The sequence below is a fragment of the Pyxicephalus adspersus genome, chromosome 7 (genome assembly GCF_032062135.1).
Source record: "Pyxicephalus adspersus chromosome 7, UCB_Pads_2.0, whole genome shotgun sequence".
NCBI classification, from domain to species: Eukaryota; Metazoa; Chordata; class Amphibia; order Anura; family Pyxicephalidae; genus Pyxicephalus; species Pyxicephalus adspersus.
In genome coordinates, this window is record NC_092864.1 from 77,373,604 (window position 1) to 77,393,647 (window position 20,044).

At 43.4% G+C, this 20,044-nt stretch overlaps 1 protein-coding gene across 6 annotated transcripts in view; it reads right to left on the minus strand.

Moving 5' to 3' along the window:
* Positions 1-20,044, minus strand: part of CLEC16A (C-type lectin domain containing 16A) — a 333,014-nt gene that overhangs the window by 148,608 nt on the left and 164,362 nt on the right. The gene's annotated exons all lie outside the window — the stretch shown is intronic.

Here is a 20,044-nt window from a genome sequence, read left to right on the forward strand (position 1 = left end):
ATCACTTCATTTCAGGGGCTCAAACGTAATTGGACAATTGGCTCAAAGGCTATTTCATGTGGGAAATTCCTTTGTTATGTCATTATCAATTAGGCTGATAAAGGGCCTGGAGTTGATTTAAGGGGGGGGGGGCTGCTTGTATGTGGAAGATTTTGCTGTGAACAGACAACATGCAGTCAAAGGAGCTCTCCATGCAGGTGAAACAAGCCATCCTTATGCTGCAAAAACAGAAAAAAAGGATCCAAGAAATTGCTAAAATATTAGGAGTGGAAAAATCCACAGTTTGGTACATCATGAGAAAGAAACAAAAGCACTGGTGAGCTCAGCAATGCCAAAAGACCTGGAAGACCACGGAAGACAACAGTGGTGGATGATCGCAGAATCATTTCCATAGTGAAGAGAAACCCCTTCACAACAGCCAACCAAGTGAACAGCACTCTCTAGGAGTTAGGCGTATCGATATTGAAGTCTACCATAAGGAGAAGAGTGCATGAAAGTAAATACAGAGGGTGCCCTGCAAGGTGCAAGCCACTCATAAGCCTCAAGAATGGAAAAGCTAGATTGGACTTTGCAAAAAAAAACACCTAAAAAAGCCAGAGCAGTTCTGGAAAAACATTCTTTGGAAAGATGAAACCAAGATCAACCTTTACCAGAATGATGGCAAAAAAAAGTATGGCAAAGGTGTGGCACAGCTTGGGCGATCATGGCTGCCAGTGGCACTGGAACACTAGTGTTTATCGATCATGTGACACAGGACAGAAGCAGCCGAATGAATTCTGAGGTGTTCAGAGACATACTGTCTGCTCAAATCCAGGTAAATGCAGTCAAATTGATTGCGAGGCGTTTCATAATACAGATGGACAAAGACCCAAAACATACAGCCAAAGCAACCCGGGAGTTTATTAGAAATGAACATTTTATTTTCAGCTTTTTAATTTGTCTAATTAATTACTTTTAAGCCCCTGAAATGAAGTCGTGTTAAAAAAAGGCTTTAGTGCCTCACATTTTTATGCAATTTTTTTGTTCAACCCACTGTATTAAAGCTGAAAGTCTGAAGTTCTACTGCCTCTGAGTTGTTTAATTTAAAACTAATTGTAGTAATGTACAGTACCAAAATTAGAAAAAAAGTTGTCTATGTCCAAATATTGATGGACCTAATTGTACAAATAATTCTGAGCAAAATATATTTATAGTACATATGGTACAGAAAATGTACTAGTTTTAGTAAAGATTACTCCTTCGGGACTTAGGGGTTTAGATCCAAATACAGGGTTATCAGGTAAAAACAAATATGCAAAAAAAAAACCCCAAAGCAGTAAGGATATGTGGAAAAATAACTTTTTAAAGAGAACACTTGCTCAGCTTTAGAAGTTTTCGCTAAAAGACTGACACCCCATTGTGTTTCGGTTGTGAATATTACAACAGCTGCAGAATGTTTAGTTCATAACAACCACTTACCAGTAGAAGAGATTATTCTAAGGGTGTTAGCAGTTTTGTCAAGTACCAAAGCACCTCCACTATGCCATGGGATAATTGGTATCTCCCTTTGTGGCAAATTTGTACATGGAGTAGTTGGGAGAAGAAAGCCCTAAACTCTTTCAGGGGAATACTGGTGTTATGCACGCGGGTGTGGACCCACTGTGCCACTGACTGGGTATGCTCTGGAGGGGCGTAACTAAGCTGCTACCTGGTCTTCACTAGAGCCTCTGATATTGAAGATAGGCTTGGGCCGCAGGGCAGCTGCCAGGTGCCACTCCAGAGCAACCCCCAGGTCAGTGGCAGCTGACCAAAGGGGTCAGGGTACTCGGTGCAAGCACCAAGGGGCTTGCGTGGCCAAGAGGGTGCTGGCAATCAGACAAGGTCCAAAAACAAGATCCGAGGTCAGAGTCAGGCGGCAATCAGGCAAAAGTCCATAAATGTAATCCGAGGTCAGGGTCAGGCGGCAATCAGGCAAAAGTCCATAAACGTAATCCGAGGTCAGGATCAGGCGGCAATCAGGCAAAGTCCAAGGGTAAGTAAACAAGATCCGGTACACAGCAAAGCAAACACAGGAAACACCTTTGCACTAGGAGTTACACAGGGTAAAACCTTGAGATTGCTCAGGCAACTTTCTGTAGTAGGAGGTGCCTTTAAATACCTGCAAAGATCCAGCCATAGGCTGTAGAAACAGAGGGTGTGTATGTGTTACCTCATAGATTAAGAGAAACACACCCACGCCAGCTCAAACACCAGAGCAAGTCTCCAGCAGGAAGGAAACTCTGGCATGGAACACAGGTAGTGGGGTTACTCTACCTGAAACAAAGGACCCAGTGCCTGTGCCTGCAATTAGGAGCAGCGGCGCCGGCAAGACCCACAGGGCTAACAACTGGTTTAGGTATTTGAATCATACGTGAATAAAGAATAAAACATTGGAGATACAGACTTTTAATGTGGAGCGCATGGTTTGTGTTGAGGTGGCGATCTGGACATTGAGGTCTACAGAGAACCTACCCACAGATCTACAATCTACAGCGATACAACACAATCTTAATTATATTTGAGAGAAAGACACATTTCAATTGCATTTATCCTTCAGCTCACCAGTCTTAAAATTTTAAATCTAACAATTCAGACATAAAAAAGTACTTATCCAGGACTTTAATTTAAAGTTATTTTCATACACTTCAGTTTCACCATGTAGAAATTAAAAAACTATTTATACATAGATCCCCTCGTTTCAGGGCACCATTCAGGTATCTGCCACTTACAATGTAATTTTAACCTCTCTAACCCAGGGCTTTTAAAACAATTTATGATTTCAGCCATGTAATTTAAAGGTGTACCATCAATGCAGACTGACAAAAAGAATGGGACTATGTTAATTGAACAAGATTTACACCTCCTGATTTTGGACAATCAACATCTCCAGTGTCACAATAAATGATGGATGAATTAATGTGTTTCTGCTGTGTATATGAATAGTGGGGGTATTTCCTACACCGATGGAACTGAAGAAGCAGCTTGGAAGGCTATGAAACAACTTTAACATTAGAAGAGCAAGCCCGGTTGAATATGACTAACTACTAATAAAAAATTGATAAATCATGTTTTCATTTTAACAGAAACTCTCATTATCAATTTCCACAAACCAATTTGTCTTCAACTATATTAAAAAGGGTCTAAGCCATACAAAGAAATGGCAATTTTTACCCTTTTCATTGGCTTTTCATTTTTCTTCATTGGGCCTGATTTATTAACCACCTGGGCGTTACACTGATGTCTAGATTTCTGTTCCAAAAGCGTTACACTGTTTTTCATGAATTTTTTTTTCTTTTAAATTGTAGACCTGTAACTTACAGAAATATGTCCGAACCAGGTTCTAGTGGATATCATGAATAAAAAATATGTTTGAAACACACACATCATGTAAAAAAAAAACATTACTTTTAATAAAATTAAATAAAAGACACAAAAATCAGCTTAAACAAGAATACATAAATAAATGAAAAATACTGAAAATGCGATAATTCGGTATACTGTATAGTAATATATTTTTCTAAAACACCTCCCTAGTGTCCGCCATATACCTATAGACAAAACCACATAAATATATTTTCTATTATTTTGTATTGGATTGGATTCAGGACTTTGTATTCAATTCATTAGAAAATGAGAACAAAATTCAAACTCTCATTTTGTATTGGATTGAATACAAACTCCTGTATCCAACCCAATACAAAATGAGAGTTTGAATTTACCAATTACATGCTTTGTATTTATTTTGAATTATTTTGTATTGGATTGGATACAGGAGTTTGTATTGAAATCCAATACAAAATGTGTTTGAATGACTTTCAATTTGAATTTCCCGCACACGCGCCGACGTCATCGCCGAGGGACACGTGCACGCTACGGATGGAGAAGAAGCAGAGCTTCTTACCTGGTCCCGCTGTGATCATCCATCGTCGTGTTCCAGCGTCGGGTGCCCTCTCCGAGAAGAAGCCGGCCGGCCGGCGAAGAAGCCGGGGAAGCGGCTTCTAACCTGGTCCCGCTTCTTCTTCTCCGCCGGCCGGCTTCTTCTCAGAGAAGGCACCCGACGTTGGAACACGAACATGACGCTGGATGATAAGAGCGGGACCAGGTAAGTGGTGATTTTAATACAGGGGGAAAAGTTCGGGCTTATCGATAATTGGAACTCTTTTTAGCCCGAACCAAGGTCGGGCTTATCAGTTGGGTGGTTAAAGCTCTCCAAGGCTGGGGAGAATACATTTTGGTTAGTGAAGTAATGCAGCAAACATGGTATGGATTACTGTTGATTTTCTATCAGCCTAAAAAAGTCTGTCCTTTCTCCTCTGACGTCTAGTATAGACAAGAGAATTGCCTCTATGAATATTTTCCAATTTTGCACCATTCTCGTAAACCCTAAAAATGCCTATGTGTATAAATCCCTACAGATTAGAGACTGCACATGCACCAGACTGGATATGAAGCAATCCACGGAGCTCCCGTCCGTTACCAGATTACAGCACTATTATCGGCACATACTGCATGCCTCCTCAGCCTATGGGTGGCAAGCTGTCACAGATCCCTGCAGGTCCAGGAGATCTGTGCCTCCTTTAATAACACAGAGGGTCCACTATCCTGCCTTGCAGCTACCATGACAGCTTGTTCAGGCCATGGACCCCACTGACATTCCTCTGCCTGATTCCATGCAGGACCTGCGTGAGCGGATTCAGAAGCAGGAGTCTCTTCAGATTAAAGTTATGGACTTTCTCCTGAGGTGAGATGAACATCTGATTGAACTCCAATCTGCCATCAACCAGTCTCCTACCTCTGCGACTACAACTCCAGCCACAGTACCTGGGACTACTGTACCCGCTCCAGCTTCAGCCACCATGCCATCATACTCTGCACTTCAGATTCCTACTCCCTCCCGCTACTCTGGTGACCCCAAGCTCTGTGAAGTTTATTAACCAGTTCCAAATACAGCTTGAATTACAGCCCTGGAATTTTCCCACAGTGCGAACCAAGGTGGCTTTCCTTATCTCCTTGTTGTCTGGAGAAGCCCTTACATGGGCTTTGCACCTCTGGGAAAAGTGTGATCCAATTTCGGGGGACTTCCATGCCCTCCTACAAACTTTCCGCAAGATCTTTGATGAAATTGGCCAGGCCTCTTCCGCGGCCTTAGAAATATTGTGCCTACTTCAAGCCTCCGTCTTGGTAGGCCAAAGTGCGGTGAAGTTCCGAACCTTGGCATCTGAATTCAATTGGAACAATGACACCCTGGTGGCAGTTTTCTGGCAGGAGCTCTCGGGCCATATTAAAGAGGAGCTTGCTGGTCGTGACCTTCCTCCTCCTCTTGATGACCTGGTGTCTCTCTGCATCCGGAATGATATTCGCTTGCAGGAGCTCGGGAAACCCAGAAAGTCCGGAGACCTATTAAATTGGCTCCCACCTTCCAAAGATCTCTTCTCCCTAAAATAGAGCCTATGCAAGTGGACCGCGCTCGATTTACCCCTGAAGAGCAGGCCGTTGCAGGCGTTAGAACCTCGGTTTGTATTGTGCTGGGGAGGGCCACTATAAGCTCAATTGTCCCTTGAAGGTCCCACACGCCAGTGCCTAGGGAAATGGGGAGAGGGCTCCCTAGGCAAAAACTACTACTTCTCCAACATCCAAAATAACTTTTCCTGTCTGGATCTCATCTGACAGACATCATTTTTGGACCCAAGCCCTTTTGGACTCCAGTGCTGCTGGAAACTCAATCAACCAACAACTGGTCTCTGAGCACAACATCCCTGCCACTGACCATGAAACTTGGGGCTCTGCACACTGAGGCTATTTCTTTTTTGGTGGTTCCCAAGATCATCTATCCCATCATGTTGGGGTTGCCATGGCTGCGTAAACATGCCCCCGTCATTGAATGGAGCACCGGAGACATACTCTCGTGGAGCACCACCTGTTTCCAGGAGTGTCTTCCCAGGCTACTTCCTGTCCATCAAATCTTTTCTGCGGCTGCTTCACCTCAGCCTAGCTTACCAAGACCATACTGGGGCTTTGCTGACGGTTTCAGTAAAAAAAAGGCTGTGATGCTACCACTGCACCGTCCCTACGACTGCACCATTGACTTAGTCCCTGGCTCTTTACCTCCTTGGGGTAGAGTGTACCCTCTCTCCATCCCTGAAACTAAGGCCATATCTGACTATATTCAGAATTTAGAGAGGGTCTTTATTAGTAAATCATTATCCCCAGTGGGAGCTGGATTCTTCTTGCGTCCCTGCATTGATTATAAAGGTCTGAATAAAATCAGATAAGAACAAGTATCCGTAGCCCTTAATCTCTGAGTTGTTTGATCGACTTCAAGGGGCGACACCCGGGATGGCCATTATGAGTACTTGGTAATGCCATTTGGGCTCTGTAATGCACCAGTGGTTTTCCAAAAATTTGTGAATGACATCTTCCGGGACCTCCTTTATGGCTGTGTGGTCTTCTACCTAGACGACATCTTGGTCTACTCAAGGGAACTACCTACCCACTGCCACCATGTGAAGTTGGTTCTGCAACACCTAGACTGTATGCTAAACTGGAAAAATGTCAGTTTGAACTTTCTGAAGTTCCATTTTTGGGATACATTGCAGGGTTTGCGCATGGACTCCCGACAAACTTTCATCTGTGTTAAACTGGCCACAACCACTTGGTCTAAAACCTGTTCAGAGGTTCCTGGGCTTTGCTAATTACTACCGGCAATACATTAAAGGCTATTCCACACTGAATATAGCTATGACTAAGAAGGGTAGTAACTGCAAAGTCTGGTCACCGGAGGTGCTCCAGGCCTTTCACTTGTTGAAGAAGGCCTTTGCATCTGCACCTGTCCTGGTTTGCCCTGACATCTACCAGCCCTTCTTTTTAGAGGTGGACGCTTCCTCTGTTGGAGTGGGAAGCTTCTTGCAGTCAAACTCGCCTTAGAGAAATGGTGCCATCTACTAGAGGGAGCTCAACATCCTGTAACCAACTACACAGACCACAAGAAACTGCAGTACATACAGTCTGCACAACGCCTGAACCCTCCTCAAGCTCGGTGGGCACTCTTCTTTGCCAGGTTTGATTTCATACTCGCATATCGTCTAGGGTCCAACAATATTAAAGCTGATGCCCTTTTTCGTTCCTTTGAAAAGGAGGACCCAGAAAAGGAACCCACTTTGTTATCGACCCTGCGCGAATTCATACCCATGGCTTTAGTCCGGCTGGACCAGATTTCCCCCCGGAAAATCATTTGTTAAAAAAGAGCCAGCGCCGCCCTCTCCTTCAATAGGGTCATGCTTCTAAGGTTGCTGGGCAACACGGGCAACACAAAACCTTTGACTTTATTAACCAAAAACATTGGTGGCCAAATTTGAAGCAGGGTGTCTTTGACTTTGTGGCTGCTTGCACTAAGTGTGCTTAGCACAAGTTGCCTTGCAGATCTCCTCCAATCCTTTGCAGCCATGTCTGACCCCGGAAGTACCATGGACTCATATCTCCATGGATTTTATAACTGACCTTCTGTCCTAAAATGGAATCACCACAATATGGGTTGTGGTGAATAGATTTTCTAAAATGACCTATTTTATTCCACTTTTTGGTCTTCCTCCTGCTCCCACCATGGCTAATGTCATCCTCAAGGAAGTCATCTGTCTGCATGGAGTACCTTTACACATAGTGTTGGACCGTCGAGTGCAGTTTACTTTCCGCTTCTCGCGAGCCCTCTGTCGCCTGTTAAACATCGAGCTGGACTTCTCCTCGAACGAACCAAGCCCTGGAACAGTTTCTTCGCATGTATGTCAACTCCCTGAAAACTAATTGGTCTGACCTATTGCCTTGGGCCGAGCTGGCTCACAACAATTGCTCCAATGAGTCTACAGGTCACAGGCCTTTCTCCATTGTTTCTGGTCGTCACCCCAAGCTCCCAGCTACTGTTCCAACACTGTCTGTTCCAGCTGCAGCTGCTACTGCTGACCACTTTCAACAGGTTTGTTGAGAGGTTCAAGAGACTTTAAAGCGCTCCTCTCTATGCTTCAAAAAATGGGCTGACAAGAAAAGATCCCCTGCACCTTAGTTTTTCCCTGGTGATAAGGTCTGGCTTTCTACAAAAAATATTCGGTTACGGATGCCCTCTCTCAAGTTGGCTTTACGTTTCATTGGTCCTTTTCCTGTCCTGTCTCAAGTTAACCCAAATATGTACAATTTGAAACTGCCTCCTTCTCTAAAGATCCATAATTCGTTCCATGTTTCACTCCTTTAATCAGTTATTTTCAATAGATTCTCCAACAAGTTTATACCACCTGGACCTGTCCCTGCTGCTTCATTAGAAGAATATGACGTTGAACAGAATTCGGACTCCAGACTCATCCGGGGATCATTACAATACCTGGGGCAACAGCCCTGAAGAACGTTCCTGGGTCTCCTGTAAGGATCTCCATGCTCCTCGTCTTCTCAGGAAGTTCCATGCCAAATTTCCCCACAAGCCTGGGAGGGGCCGGGTTGGTGGGGGCCTTAAAGGGGGGGTACTGTGACAGATCCCTGCAGGTCCAGAAGATCTGTGCCTCCTTCAATGCCACCCACCTTTCACTCCCCTGCTGCCAGCACCAGCTCTGCTAAGGCATCATCTCCTCAGCACACTTCCTGGTCCAGGTCATGTGACTCCCAGTCAGCCGCTCCACTACCACAGAGGACAAAAGTGTTTCGCAGACGTGCTCCCCCTGCTGGTGAAGATGTGAACACCACCAACCTCTAGTCTCCTGGACCCCCTCTGGTGGTAGGATAGGATGCAACAGGCCACATGACTTCATTCATCACAGGCCCTGCCCTTAAAAAGAAGTGAAGGGCAACAGGAAGTTGCCTGAACAAGGAGTTCATTTGGCTCTGCTTTCAGGTTCCTGTTGTTAGTTTCTCCTGTTCCAGAATCCTTGTGTACCAACCTCGGCTTGTTTCCTGACAACTCCTGTTTGCTGCCTGTCCCGACAACCCTTGTTTGCTGCCCGCCCTTACCGTTGGCTCATTTGACTACTTCTTTGGATTTCCCTCTGGCACTACGTTTTGATTCCTGCTTGTTAGCAGTCACCTGCCTCTGCGTGCATGTGGGCCGCAACCTGTCTGTTGCCCGCAGCGCAACATCCTCACCTCTAGAGGCTCTGGCGCCCTGTGCACATATCTACCTACTGAGCTGGTGACACAGAGGGTCCACTATCCTGCCTTGCAGCTACCGTGACACAAGCCGCAGCTACACCACACGCAAGGGAAGGCCACAGCTCTAAGCTGGCTCTCTCTTCACAGAGAGCATCCCAAAAATGATGGTGCCATCCTGGGTGAGACTGCAGGAACCCAGAGAGTAAAGTGGCTGCTGATTCTCCTACCCACCCTGGGTTGGAACATTAGCTCCATTCTTTAGCTTCCTCCAGTCCCCCCTTTTCTCCTGGCCTACTTCTTGGACACACAGGAAAACCACCCAGCTTCAGGTACAGGCCTCACCAAAGCTGATCTGGAAGCCTGCATGTTTCACATTGAGTCAAATGTATGCAGTGAGATTGGCAACTTAAAGAATGATCCTGGAACCACAATTCTAGCATAAGAAGAGGGAACACACTACTTTCCAAAATAGAGAGGCACTGAATGAACACTCATTCAGAGGCTGCTGATACCGTGTTTCCCCGAAAATAAGACACTGTCTTATATTTTTTTGGGCTTCCAAAAACACACTAGGTCTTATTTTCAGGGTAGGTCTTATATACTTTTTTTAATGAAAAAAAAAACACTTACCATATTTATGTAGAACAATGTACATTTGAGAGTTTTATATGGTGACCCAATTGTAAATTAAACTCTTCATTGATTCATTGCTACCGGTATTGGTTACTGAATTCAGCATTTCTCTTCTTGCACTGTTACTGTATTAAATCAGCCAGCTTGTCCTTACAAACCTAAAATCAGCACAAAATGTGGCTGGGGCAATGATTGCTCACATTTTTATTTATTTATTTTTTTTTTTATACCGTAATTGTGCTGGTTAAAATAAAAAAAAAAAACTTACCTTATCAGAAGACGCGAGCCGAGTTCCTGGCTTCTGACAGGCGAAGTGCATGTAATATCACTCCGCCTGTGACAGGAGCCGGAACTACAAGGCAAGCATCGGCTTGTGCGGCTCCGGAGTGTGTACGCCCGCTGTCTCCCGCTCGGTGAGTATTTTTTTTTTCTTTTTCTACTAGGTCTTATTTTCGGGGTAGGTCTTATATTAGGGCAGGTTGGGGGAAAAGTGCTAGGTCTTATTTTCGGGGTAGGTCTTATTTTCGGGGAAACACGGTACAAGATGACCTGGAAAACCACTAAAGGTGTAACAACATATGCATACACGATCTCCCTGAAACAACTGAGCAGCCAGACCTGCCCGAAATATTACGCTTGTTATATACCCCTTTTAATAGCCAATTCCAGCAAGAGTTTTCCCTGCATACCTCTCTCTTCCCTCATCCACGGACTTGGCAATTCATTAATTTAAAGACCAGGAAACATCTGTACTTTATACCACATTCTAATCCAAGGCATCATCCACAATAAAATCCGTATCAGCAGCAACATTTATCCTTATCATCTGTGTCATACCTATCAGTGACAAATCTCCACCTCGCTTAGACAATATATTACGCATGTTAAATATTATTATACATAAATATGCCTGCTCCAATCACCTCCAAGAAAATGGAAAGGAATCTGCCCCCATACCCCTGAATTTCGTCTCTTAAAAGCTATGTTAATTCATTAGTGAAACATCTATTGGCAGCTGCCAAAGCGTGCATGCCGATGTTATGGAAATGTTCATCCCCGCCATCAATGGAACTTTGGATATGTAAAATTAACGAGATAATGCTAATGAAGGACCCGATGACTAGTGTATGTGGCAGCAATAAAAAATTCCTATAGATTTGCTCCTGGATGGTATTCCAGGACTCCCCTGAGTACAATAGTTTAATAAATACTCGGAATAGTCTAGGATCTGCTTGATTTATGGGTTATTGTCAACATTATGGTTAGGCAGTCGGTAGTGGACAATGTTTTTGTTATAATATTTTGTTACCAATATTTATTATGTTATAATATTTTGTTACCATGGGTGACATGATATTCAATATTGTGGAGAGAGAGCCACTAGGGGGTATCACGGCTTGCACAAAGGTGGTGTGAGCCCTGAGAAAGGCCAAGGCGCAGAGTCTAAGCAGCAACCAGGTCTTCTTCAGAGCCTCTAGTAATGAGGATGTTGCACTGCTGGTTACTGCTAGGTTGCGGTCCTTGGGCACAGCAGGTTGGACAGGAGAATACATGGTACCAAATTACTAAACAGAAGAATAGTCAAAAAAGGCAAGGGTCAAGGCAGGCAGCAAGCAAGAGAGGTCAGGTCACAAGCCAGGGATCAAATACCAGGGATCCAGGAAATAGACACCAGTGACACAGGGGCCACTGCTGACACTGGAAGCAACAGGAGGCACAGGTGGACACAGGTGGGAAACATCCACAGACAGAGAGGAACACTGGAACAGCACAAGTGAATTGGCTGAAAACAGACTAGGCAACAAGGGGTTAACACAGGAGCTGGACAGAGGAAACAATGAATTAAGCAACAGGTGTATGGAAACTTGCTCAGCATAGCTAGGGGTTTGTCACTAGTGAAGACACATTGCAGGAACGCTGAGTGCTGTGTCTGAGAAGGCTAAATAGCCAGGGATGATTAGGAGGCTATTTCCTGATTGGCTGGAAGGCTGGGCGAAACTGATAAAACTTGGAACAGCAGGCGCGCCCAGTGTCAGAACTGCCCACATGCACAGGAAAAAGGCGCATGCTCTTTTTGCTTCTTTATTTTCACTTTCCAAAATGCAATTTCTGCAAGTTTAGGTGGTCTCCAACTACATTAATCGACAGATATACAGACAAGGCCTCACTTACTGGAAATGACCAGCCTCTTTAGAAAGCTTCAACTGGGATAGACTCCAACACTGCACAACAACGATTTTGCTACTGGAAATAACACATGCGATTTACATGATATCGAATGTGCCGATTCCAAATCTGAACTCAGAATTTGCCTATCACATACAGATTTTACGTTTTAGGCGTGCTATAGCTGTTCAAATGGTCGGTAATTGGGTAATGTATTTTTACATGGGAACATTATAACAGTTGCAGCTACCACTATGCTTGCTGCTGCCTCAGCTGAATCACATATACTGGTGGCATGCATGTTTCAGCAGCGGCTGGACATGTCTGGGCAAGTCTGTGAGCTGATGTCAGAAAAAGGTATATAGGGCGAGATGGACCAAGGGCTTGTCTCTAGTGCAAAACCATCTTATTGGATAGTACAGCTAGGCCATAGTGAGTCCGTTTTGAGCTAAAGATGAGTGGGCGCAGCTATGTTAATAAACCAGAGCAGTAGAGATTGTTTATAGACTCGAGCAAAGCAAGTTTGAAAGCTGTATTCCTGCATACACGTAACAAAAAAACTTCTGTTCCTCTTGCTCATGCCGAAGGGATTGAAAGAGACATACAAATCCAAGGAGGTCATTTTGAAATTGAATAACTATGCAGAACACAAGAAGAAACGTTTGTGGTGACCTGAAGGTGATGGCGTTCCTTCTTGGCCTGCAATTGGGATATACAAAATACCTGTGCTTTCTGTGCCTGTGGAACAGTTGTGATGACAGCAACCATTAAAAAGTGAAAGAATGGCCATGCTGACCTGAACACACTGTTGGCCAGTACAACGCAAAGCAAAAATCACTCATTGATCCATAGAGAGTTTACCTTCCGCCACTTCATCGTAAACTCGGATTAATAAAAAACTTTGTTGTTGCAATGGATCGTGATAGTATGGGTTTTCAGTATCTGAGGTACAAGCTTGGAAAACTTTTAACAGATGCTAAAATTATAGCAGGCATTTTTGTTGGTCAAAAATCCAAAATTCGATGTGATATGTCACATTTAGAGAAAAACTCAACCCACTTGAACTTGCTGCTTGGGATTCATTTGTGCTAGTTGAACAAAACTTTCTGAGCAACCAGTGAGCTGAAAACCATGCTGAACTTGTGAACAACATGCTAACAGCATAACCATCAACTTGGCTACCGAATGTCACTTAAAATTAATTTCTTATTTAATGTGGACTTCTTCCCACAAAATTTGGGTGATGCGAGTGATAAACAAGGGGAGAGGTTCCACCAGGAAATTTCTGTTATTGAAACAAGATTTTAAGGCCAGGGCAACCCGAACATGATGGGCGACTGCTGCTGGTTTCTGCAAAGGGAGACAGCGGAGAGCCACAAACGCAAAAGCAAGTGCCTGAAACATTTCTGAAGTGTACATGTGTGTTGAACAAGGACTCAGGTGACTTATGTGTAATTGTAATGTCATGGAACTATAAGGCAAAAGTTAGTTATGTATAGAGATTACATGTAGAGAGAATGTAGCTAATCCCGTCTATACATGTTATTAACTTAAGATTCTGACGTCCTAGGTGGAATCGGACTTCAGATTTTGATTCAGCGCACTTGATTTAGTATAGGACATGAATTAAGGTGCGTACACACTTCCAATTTTTATCGTTCCAATCGAACGACGAACGATCGATTGGGCAAAAAATCGTTGGTAAAAAAGTAACCAACGACGCCGACGAACGAGGAAAGTCGCTGGAAACGAACGACCGGACCGACGGATCGTAAGGGCTGTTTCTGTAGAGTGGGCAGCTCTAAAACCAGACTGGAGGGGGTCAAGGAGAGAGTTGGTGCTCAGGTAATGGGTGAGTCTTTTGTAGACAAGGCGTTCAAGAAGTTTGGAGATATATGGGAGAAGGGAGATAGGATGGTAGTTAGAGGGTAGGGAGGGGTCCAGTGAGGGTTTCTTTAGAATAGGGAGAATTATGGCATGTTTAAAAGCAGAGGGAGAGTTATTTTAGATCTATGCTTGGTTTCTATCAGTTTAATGTTATCTAGTAACAAATCAATCTGTTTAGTCCTCCTCCTTTTTTCCCTGGAAGCAAGGAGTAGTAGAATTCCTCTCATAAAAGCTTTATGAGAACACCATACAGTCATAGGTCCTTCTGCAATGGCTGCCCACTCTATCCCTATAAGTACTTACGTCTCACCCCACAATAAATTATACCTGGGAGTTAGCTGTCCGACACTTCCACAGACTGAGTCTTTCACCCTCCCCATCACCACTTTTACCAACACTGGGCAATCCTTCTTTTGCCCCTGGGCTGCAGGCTAGAGTATTTCTGACTCTACTGCCCTCGGACATTTGCAGAGCTCAACAGTTTCTGCAATCCAATAAAGAGTAGGTAGGTTAGAGCTGAGCGACAGGTCTGGCATCTTTAATTTGGATTTCTGGAGATCAACAGGCAGCAGAATATCGCAGACCACTAACACCCTTCGAACAACTATGTTTGGAAGGGAGTGGAATCCATCACACGCTATCGACAGTTTATGGGCTTGTACAGTCCTTGTCCCCAGATTACACCCTTACCTATTTTTTTTATCTTGGGAATCTGTCTTGGGTCTTACTCTACCCCCTGAACAAAGAGAAAGGACCCTATAAAGGGTTTATCAGTATCAGGTTTCAACAAACTAGCTATGAAGTAATATCAGGATGGTACCGCACTCCCGAAAAATGACACCGATTACTCCCAGATGTGCCTGACAGGTGTTGCAGATGTCAGTCAGAGTTAGGCTCTCTGCTCTATATCTTCTGGGACTGTCCAAAATTGTGGCACTTCTGGTCATCGATAAGGTCTATTACCCAACAGATGATGTCAGATCAAAAAATCCCTGACGTTCCCACCCTTTTTTTATGTTGCATCATAATTCCTTCCTCCTTATGTACAAATATTCAATTATTAGACACCTTATTGTGGCAGCTACCTCTTGCATTGCCGCCTATTGGCGGAATCCTGAGCCACTTCCTGTCTATTTCTGGTTACAGTGAGTCAATGAAATCCACCATACAGAGGATCCTACTACTGGTCTCAATTCCTCAAATCCCCTGAGTATCATAGTCACTTTGCTTAAATAAAAGGTTTAAACAGTGTTATCATTACACCCTTCTTCCCTTTCTTCTGTATATCTGTGACCCCCCCCCCCTCCCCTCCCCCAATTACTTGTTTTTTTTTAATGTGTATCATCTGTAAAGCTCTGTATTTTATTGATTTTATGTGTTTGCACTTTATTTGCACTATTGTTCTTCCCCATTGTATTTGTAGCTTTATGATTCATTTTCTCCTCCCTTTTTTGACAATCTAAATAATGAATGTTTAAAAAAAAAAGTATGTAGATAAGGATGGCGATAGAGCAGCAACCAAGATAACCTGAAGATGCGGCAGAAATCCACAACTGACTTAAGAGAAAGAATCCAAAATACAATTATAATTTTGGAGTGGAGAATTATGGCTTTACATAAGAGTACATGGAGAAGACTGCTGGAGAAGACTGCTGCAGAAAAACATACATTAAAACTTCTTTCACACTATTAGGATCTCTGTGAATGACACCTATCTTTTAACACCTCAACTAAACAAAAAATATTTTCGCATGGGACATTACCTGATCCCCCAGCATTTTTGATGACAATACTATGTTCAGATGCTTTGCAATAAAATGAAATAATCAGTGGCCAACATTAAAAATGTCACAATACCTGTCAGTTCCCACAGTGGTCTCTGCTAAACTGCCCTGCCGCATCCCACTCCTGTGTGCCCTGTTGGGCTGCCAAGCGCAGCACTCACTCTCTGCCTCTGGCTAACAGAGAATGCAACACTTCCTGCCTTGTAATGGTAATGGTGGCTGGTGCTGTGACTTTGCACCAGCTACCTTGATACCTTGTATTGTTTTCTTGAAATCTTACCACATCTGTCTGCCACCTGCCCTGACCTGTGCCTGGAATCTGACCTCGTCTGTGTGCTGCCTGCTCTAACCCTTGTTAAGCCCCGTACTGCATTTGCCTGCCAACTGTCTCCTCACAGAGGCCGCTCCAGCCTTCCTCCTCAGATAGGGTGACCCTGAGGGTCACGACCTGATGGCATTCAGCAGCAAAGAGCCTGGTAACTTCCAGCCCATCACCCCTTACAGGTTGCACTGGTGAAATAGCTATATTCACCATTGATTTATGCAAAAAAAAACATGTTTTTCCCCTTTTTTCGCTTGGAACTATGGTTTCCCCCCAGATATCCCAGAAAGGTTGGTGAAAAAAAATTTCAAAAAAGTTCATTTTTTTTCTGTGACATTTAAGTTATTAGTTTTAACCTTGAAATTAAATATATACAATAAATACCTTATTTTTTTCGGGATTGCTTTATCTGCTACTATATATTACTATGATTTTTACAGAACATTGCATTCTATTTTAAGAATGATTTGTAGTAATGTGGAACTACTTAAATATGCGATCTGTACATATACTCACCAGTCACTTTAATAACTACATCTTCTGGATAGCAAATTGGATCCTCTTCCCTTCAGAACTGCTCTAGCTCTTTGTAGCATATATATGAAACAAAGTGCTGGACAACATTCCTAAGAGTTTTTGGTCCACATTGACAAGAAAAAATCAGTACATTCAGATTTTTTTTGCTGCACATCAATGAGATCTGGTGAATGTGAAGGCTATTTGAGTACAATTAACTTAAGCAACCAGTTTGAAATTTGTGAGTTATCCATCAGTAGATGAGTACACTGAGAGACTAAAATAATGGATATGTTCTATACCAATGCTAAGGTAGGACATGGCGCTATTCCCATTTCTTTTAACACTATCTTAATTTAAAATTTCAAAACAAAAACAGGCATATAAACAAAATACAAAACAGAATAAAATATAAAGATCAAATAACATGATGTGCAAAAAGGGAGCGGTAGGAGCATGTAAAGACCTCCATCCCTCCATACCATTATGAACACAGTAAAAGTTGCTACAGGAGATCAACACACAAGAGCAAAGGTAAACTAAATATCCAGAATCCCAGGTAAGACCCTAGAGAAGTCACTGGGCCCCCAGCAGTTTCTTGTATTCTTCTGTTTCCTTAAACATAACAGAGGAAGACCAGATTGCCAAAAATTTCTACAATAAATCTCAGCTGTGAGGTCTTCCATATTCTTAATCTCATTCACCTTGTGGATCCATAAACCCACCGAGGGTGGAGAAGAGTTCCTCCACGATCTAGGAATACACACTTTAGCGGCTGCCACCATATGTTTCACCAAGGAGTTTTTAAAAAGCTTTATGGGGCCAATCATGTAAGTGCAGTAGAAAAAAGGCTGGATAATCCGGATTATATCTAACCGCCATCCTCTGGCAGAGGTCCCTAACTGTCACCCAGAAAGGCCAGAGAACCGGGCAGTAGCAGAGGACATGGAGCATCATGCCTCTGTCTCTACCACATCTCCAATAATAACTCAGACTCTGAAGGGAAAATAGAATGCATCTTCACAGGGGTTCTATAACATCGTGTGAGTATTTTATATCCCATTTCCTGTAGGCTACTGTTAGTCGACCCTTTATGAGTCATGGCATTAACCTGAAGGGGTAAGTTGTAGGTGAGGGTCTCTCTCCCAAGCCTTCTGAAATACAGAAGTTGAATCCTTCGGAGCTAGAGTGAGCAATAAATAGATGCGGGATAATGCATGTCTTGTATTCAAATTTTCCCACACAGACAAAAATGTAAAACCCTCTCAAGTCCCTGATGGGAAGGCTGGGTTGCCCAGAACCGGTACCAGAGGGCTAGGCTCGGGTAAAATGTTTCTATGTGATAGGTACCGTTCCCAAACCGCAAAAGAGGTTGCACCTTATCTATGTAATGTCCCAAAAATGGTATCCATGGGAGATATTTCAGTGGCACTTTACTGAATTTCTGTTCTAGGCACACCCAGTGTTTCAGATCAGCCTGAGTACACCAATCCAACACTCGGATCAGATGAGATGCTGCATAGAGAAGGAAATTTGAGACCCCCAGCCCTCCTGCCCTTTTGTGCCAGAATAACAATTTTCTACTGAGACGGAGACTCCGCCCCTCATATAAATTTAAATATCTTGAAATGTAAACATTTGAAAAAGGAGTGTGGTATATGTATGAGCCAACCCTAGTCAGGTTGAATAATTTTCCTAACAACAGATTGGGTTCTGGAAGCTAAGATTTCAGTAAATACTTTTAAATCCTTTATTAAGGATATAGGTCTATAGCTCTTGACATAATGAGGGGTCTTTCCATTCTTTGGGGATAACCAAGATAAGTGCACTTAGAGATTCTGACAAAAACCTCCCGCCTGAGGCCAGTGAATTAAAGGCACCAGCTGTTCACTGAATTCCTTGTAGTAAGGCAGAAAGAAGCCGTCTGGGCCTGGGGTTTTCCCAGAAGGGGTATTTTTAATGGCCCATAGGAGTTCTATATCAGTTAAGGGGCCCTCTGGGGCAAGAGTCTCCTCTGGAGTTAGCGGAGGTATACCCGAGCTAAGCAGGTATTGTGTAATAATCGGTGCCCTGTTCTCAACACTATCTTCCGAAGTGTTACTCGAATGAAGGTTGTATGGATTCTGATAATCACGGAAACCTGCGGCAATGTCCTTAACCAGGTGTACCCTTTAACTTTTCTTATCTGCGATACAGGGTATGAATGTTCTTGCTCTTTGGGTTTTGAGGGAGTTAGCCAATATCTTGCTAATTTTGTTGCCAAATTAGTAAAAAGTGCGTTTGCACTGGACCGGAGTAGCCTTCGCCTTCCCTAAACACAGTGTGGCCAACTTCTCCCTGGCCCCAATCAATTCCCTACCAACCTGTGTCCAAGGTTTGCTTGTGGGTCCGTTCAAGTTCCTGAATCCTAGCCATCAAGTCAGAAATCTCATTTTGACCAGCATGCTTAATTCTGGACCTGTGCTTTATCTAAATCCCTCTGATCACTGCTTTATGGGCCTCACAACGTACCTTTGGGCTCTCATCTGGGGTATTATTTACTGAAAATTAACATGTCAGCTCTGCCTTTATCACCTGATATTCCAGCAGTGAGGCGTTCAGACTCCAATTCCCTATTTTGGCCAGCACATGCTGCAGAGCAATTTGGAGGAATATGGGGTGTGATCTGACAGCATCCTAATGCCTATATCACAATCAACAACCTGAATCAAATCTGCACATTTTACCCAAAAATGATCTATGCAAGAGCAAGACTGGTGAAAACAGTAAAATCCTTCTCAGCAGGGTGTAAGAACCTCCAGACATCCACCAGTTGGTGGGGCAAGAGGCATTTCCCAATACGACAATGTCCTGACCCCCATCTCCCAGAAGTATTTGAGACATCCACCACCTGGTCTGGTGAAAAGTTTAAATCACCCAAAAAAATTAACAGATCCTCGCTGAAGCCAGCTTGTCCAGTACATGTGACAGAAAGGAAGGGTCACTAATAGATTGTTCAGTAATCTCTTCACAAGAATAAAGCAGCCCCCTTCCTTACACATGACCTCCTTCAGACTCCATGAGAAGTAGTGGCCAATCAATATGTACACCCCTTTCGTCTTGGAATCCCCAGAACAACGATTATAACTCACAGAAAATCAATGATTCCACAATTTAGGTACCTTAACCCGTTTAAAGTGTGTCTCCTGCAAAAACGCTACATGTACTCTGTGTCTATAAAGCTCTGCCAAAAGAGCAGAGCATTTTTCCAGTATGTTCAAACCTTTGACATTTAAAGTTACAATTTTGATCTTGTTCAACATTGGAGAACAAAGTAATCAAAACCAGCCTGTAAACAAATTAAAGTGCAACACTGGTTGTGTAACAATCACAATCTGGCGGGAAATGGAAAAGGGAAGGAAAATGCAAATAGGACTAATCAGAGGTCTAAAGGGATAATCAGGATTAAGGGGAAAAAATGAAGGTTTGCAACAGGGATTCCCTGAGAAATTCCCAGACAAATTTCTGTGAAAGCAACCAAGGGAACTGGTCAGTCAGGAACTAAGGGGTCCGGCCAATAGCCAATCACCCCTCACTACCAGAGTGAAAGCCCTAA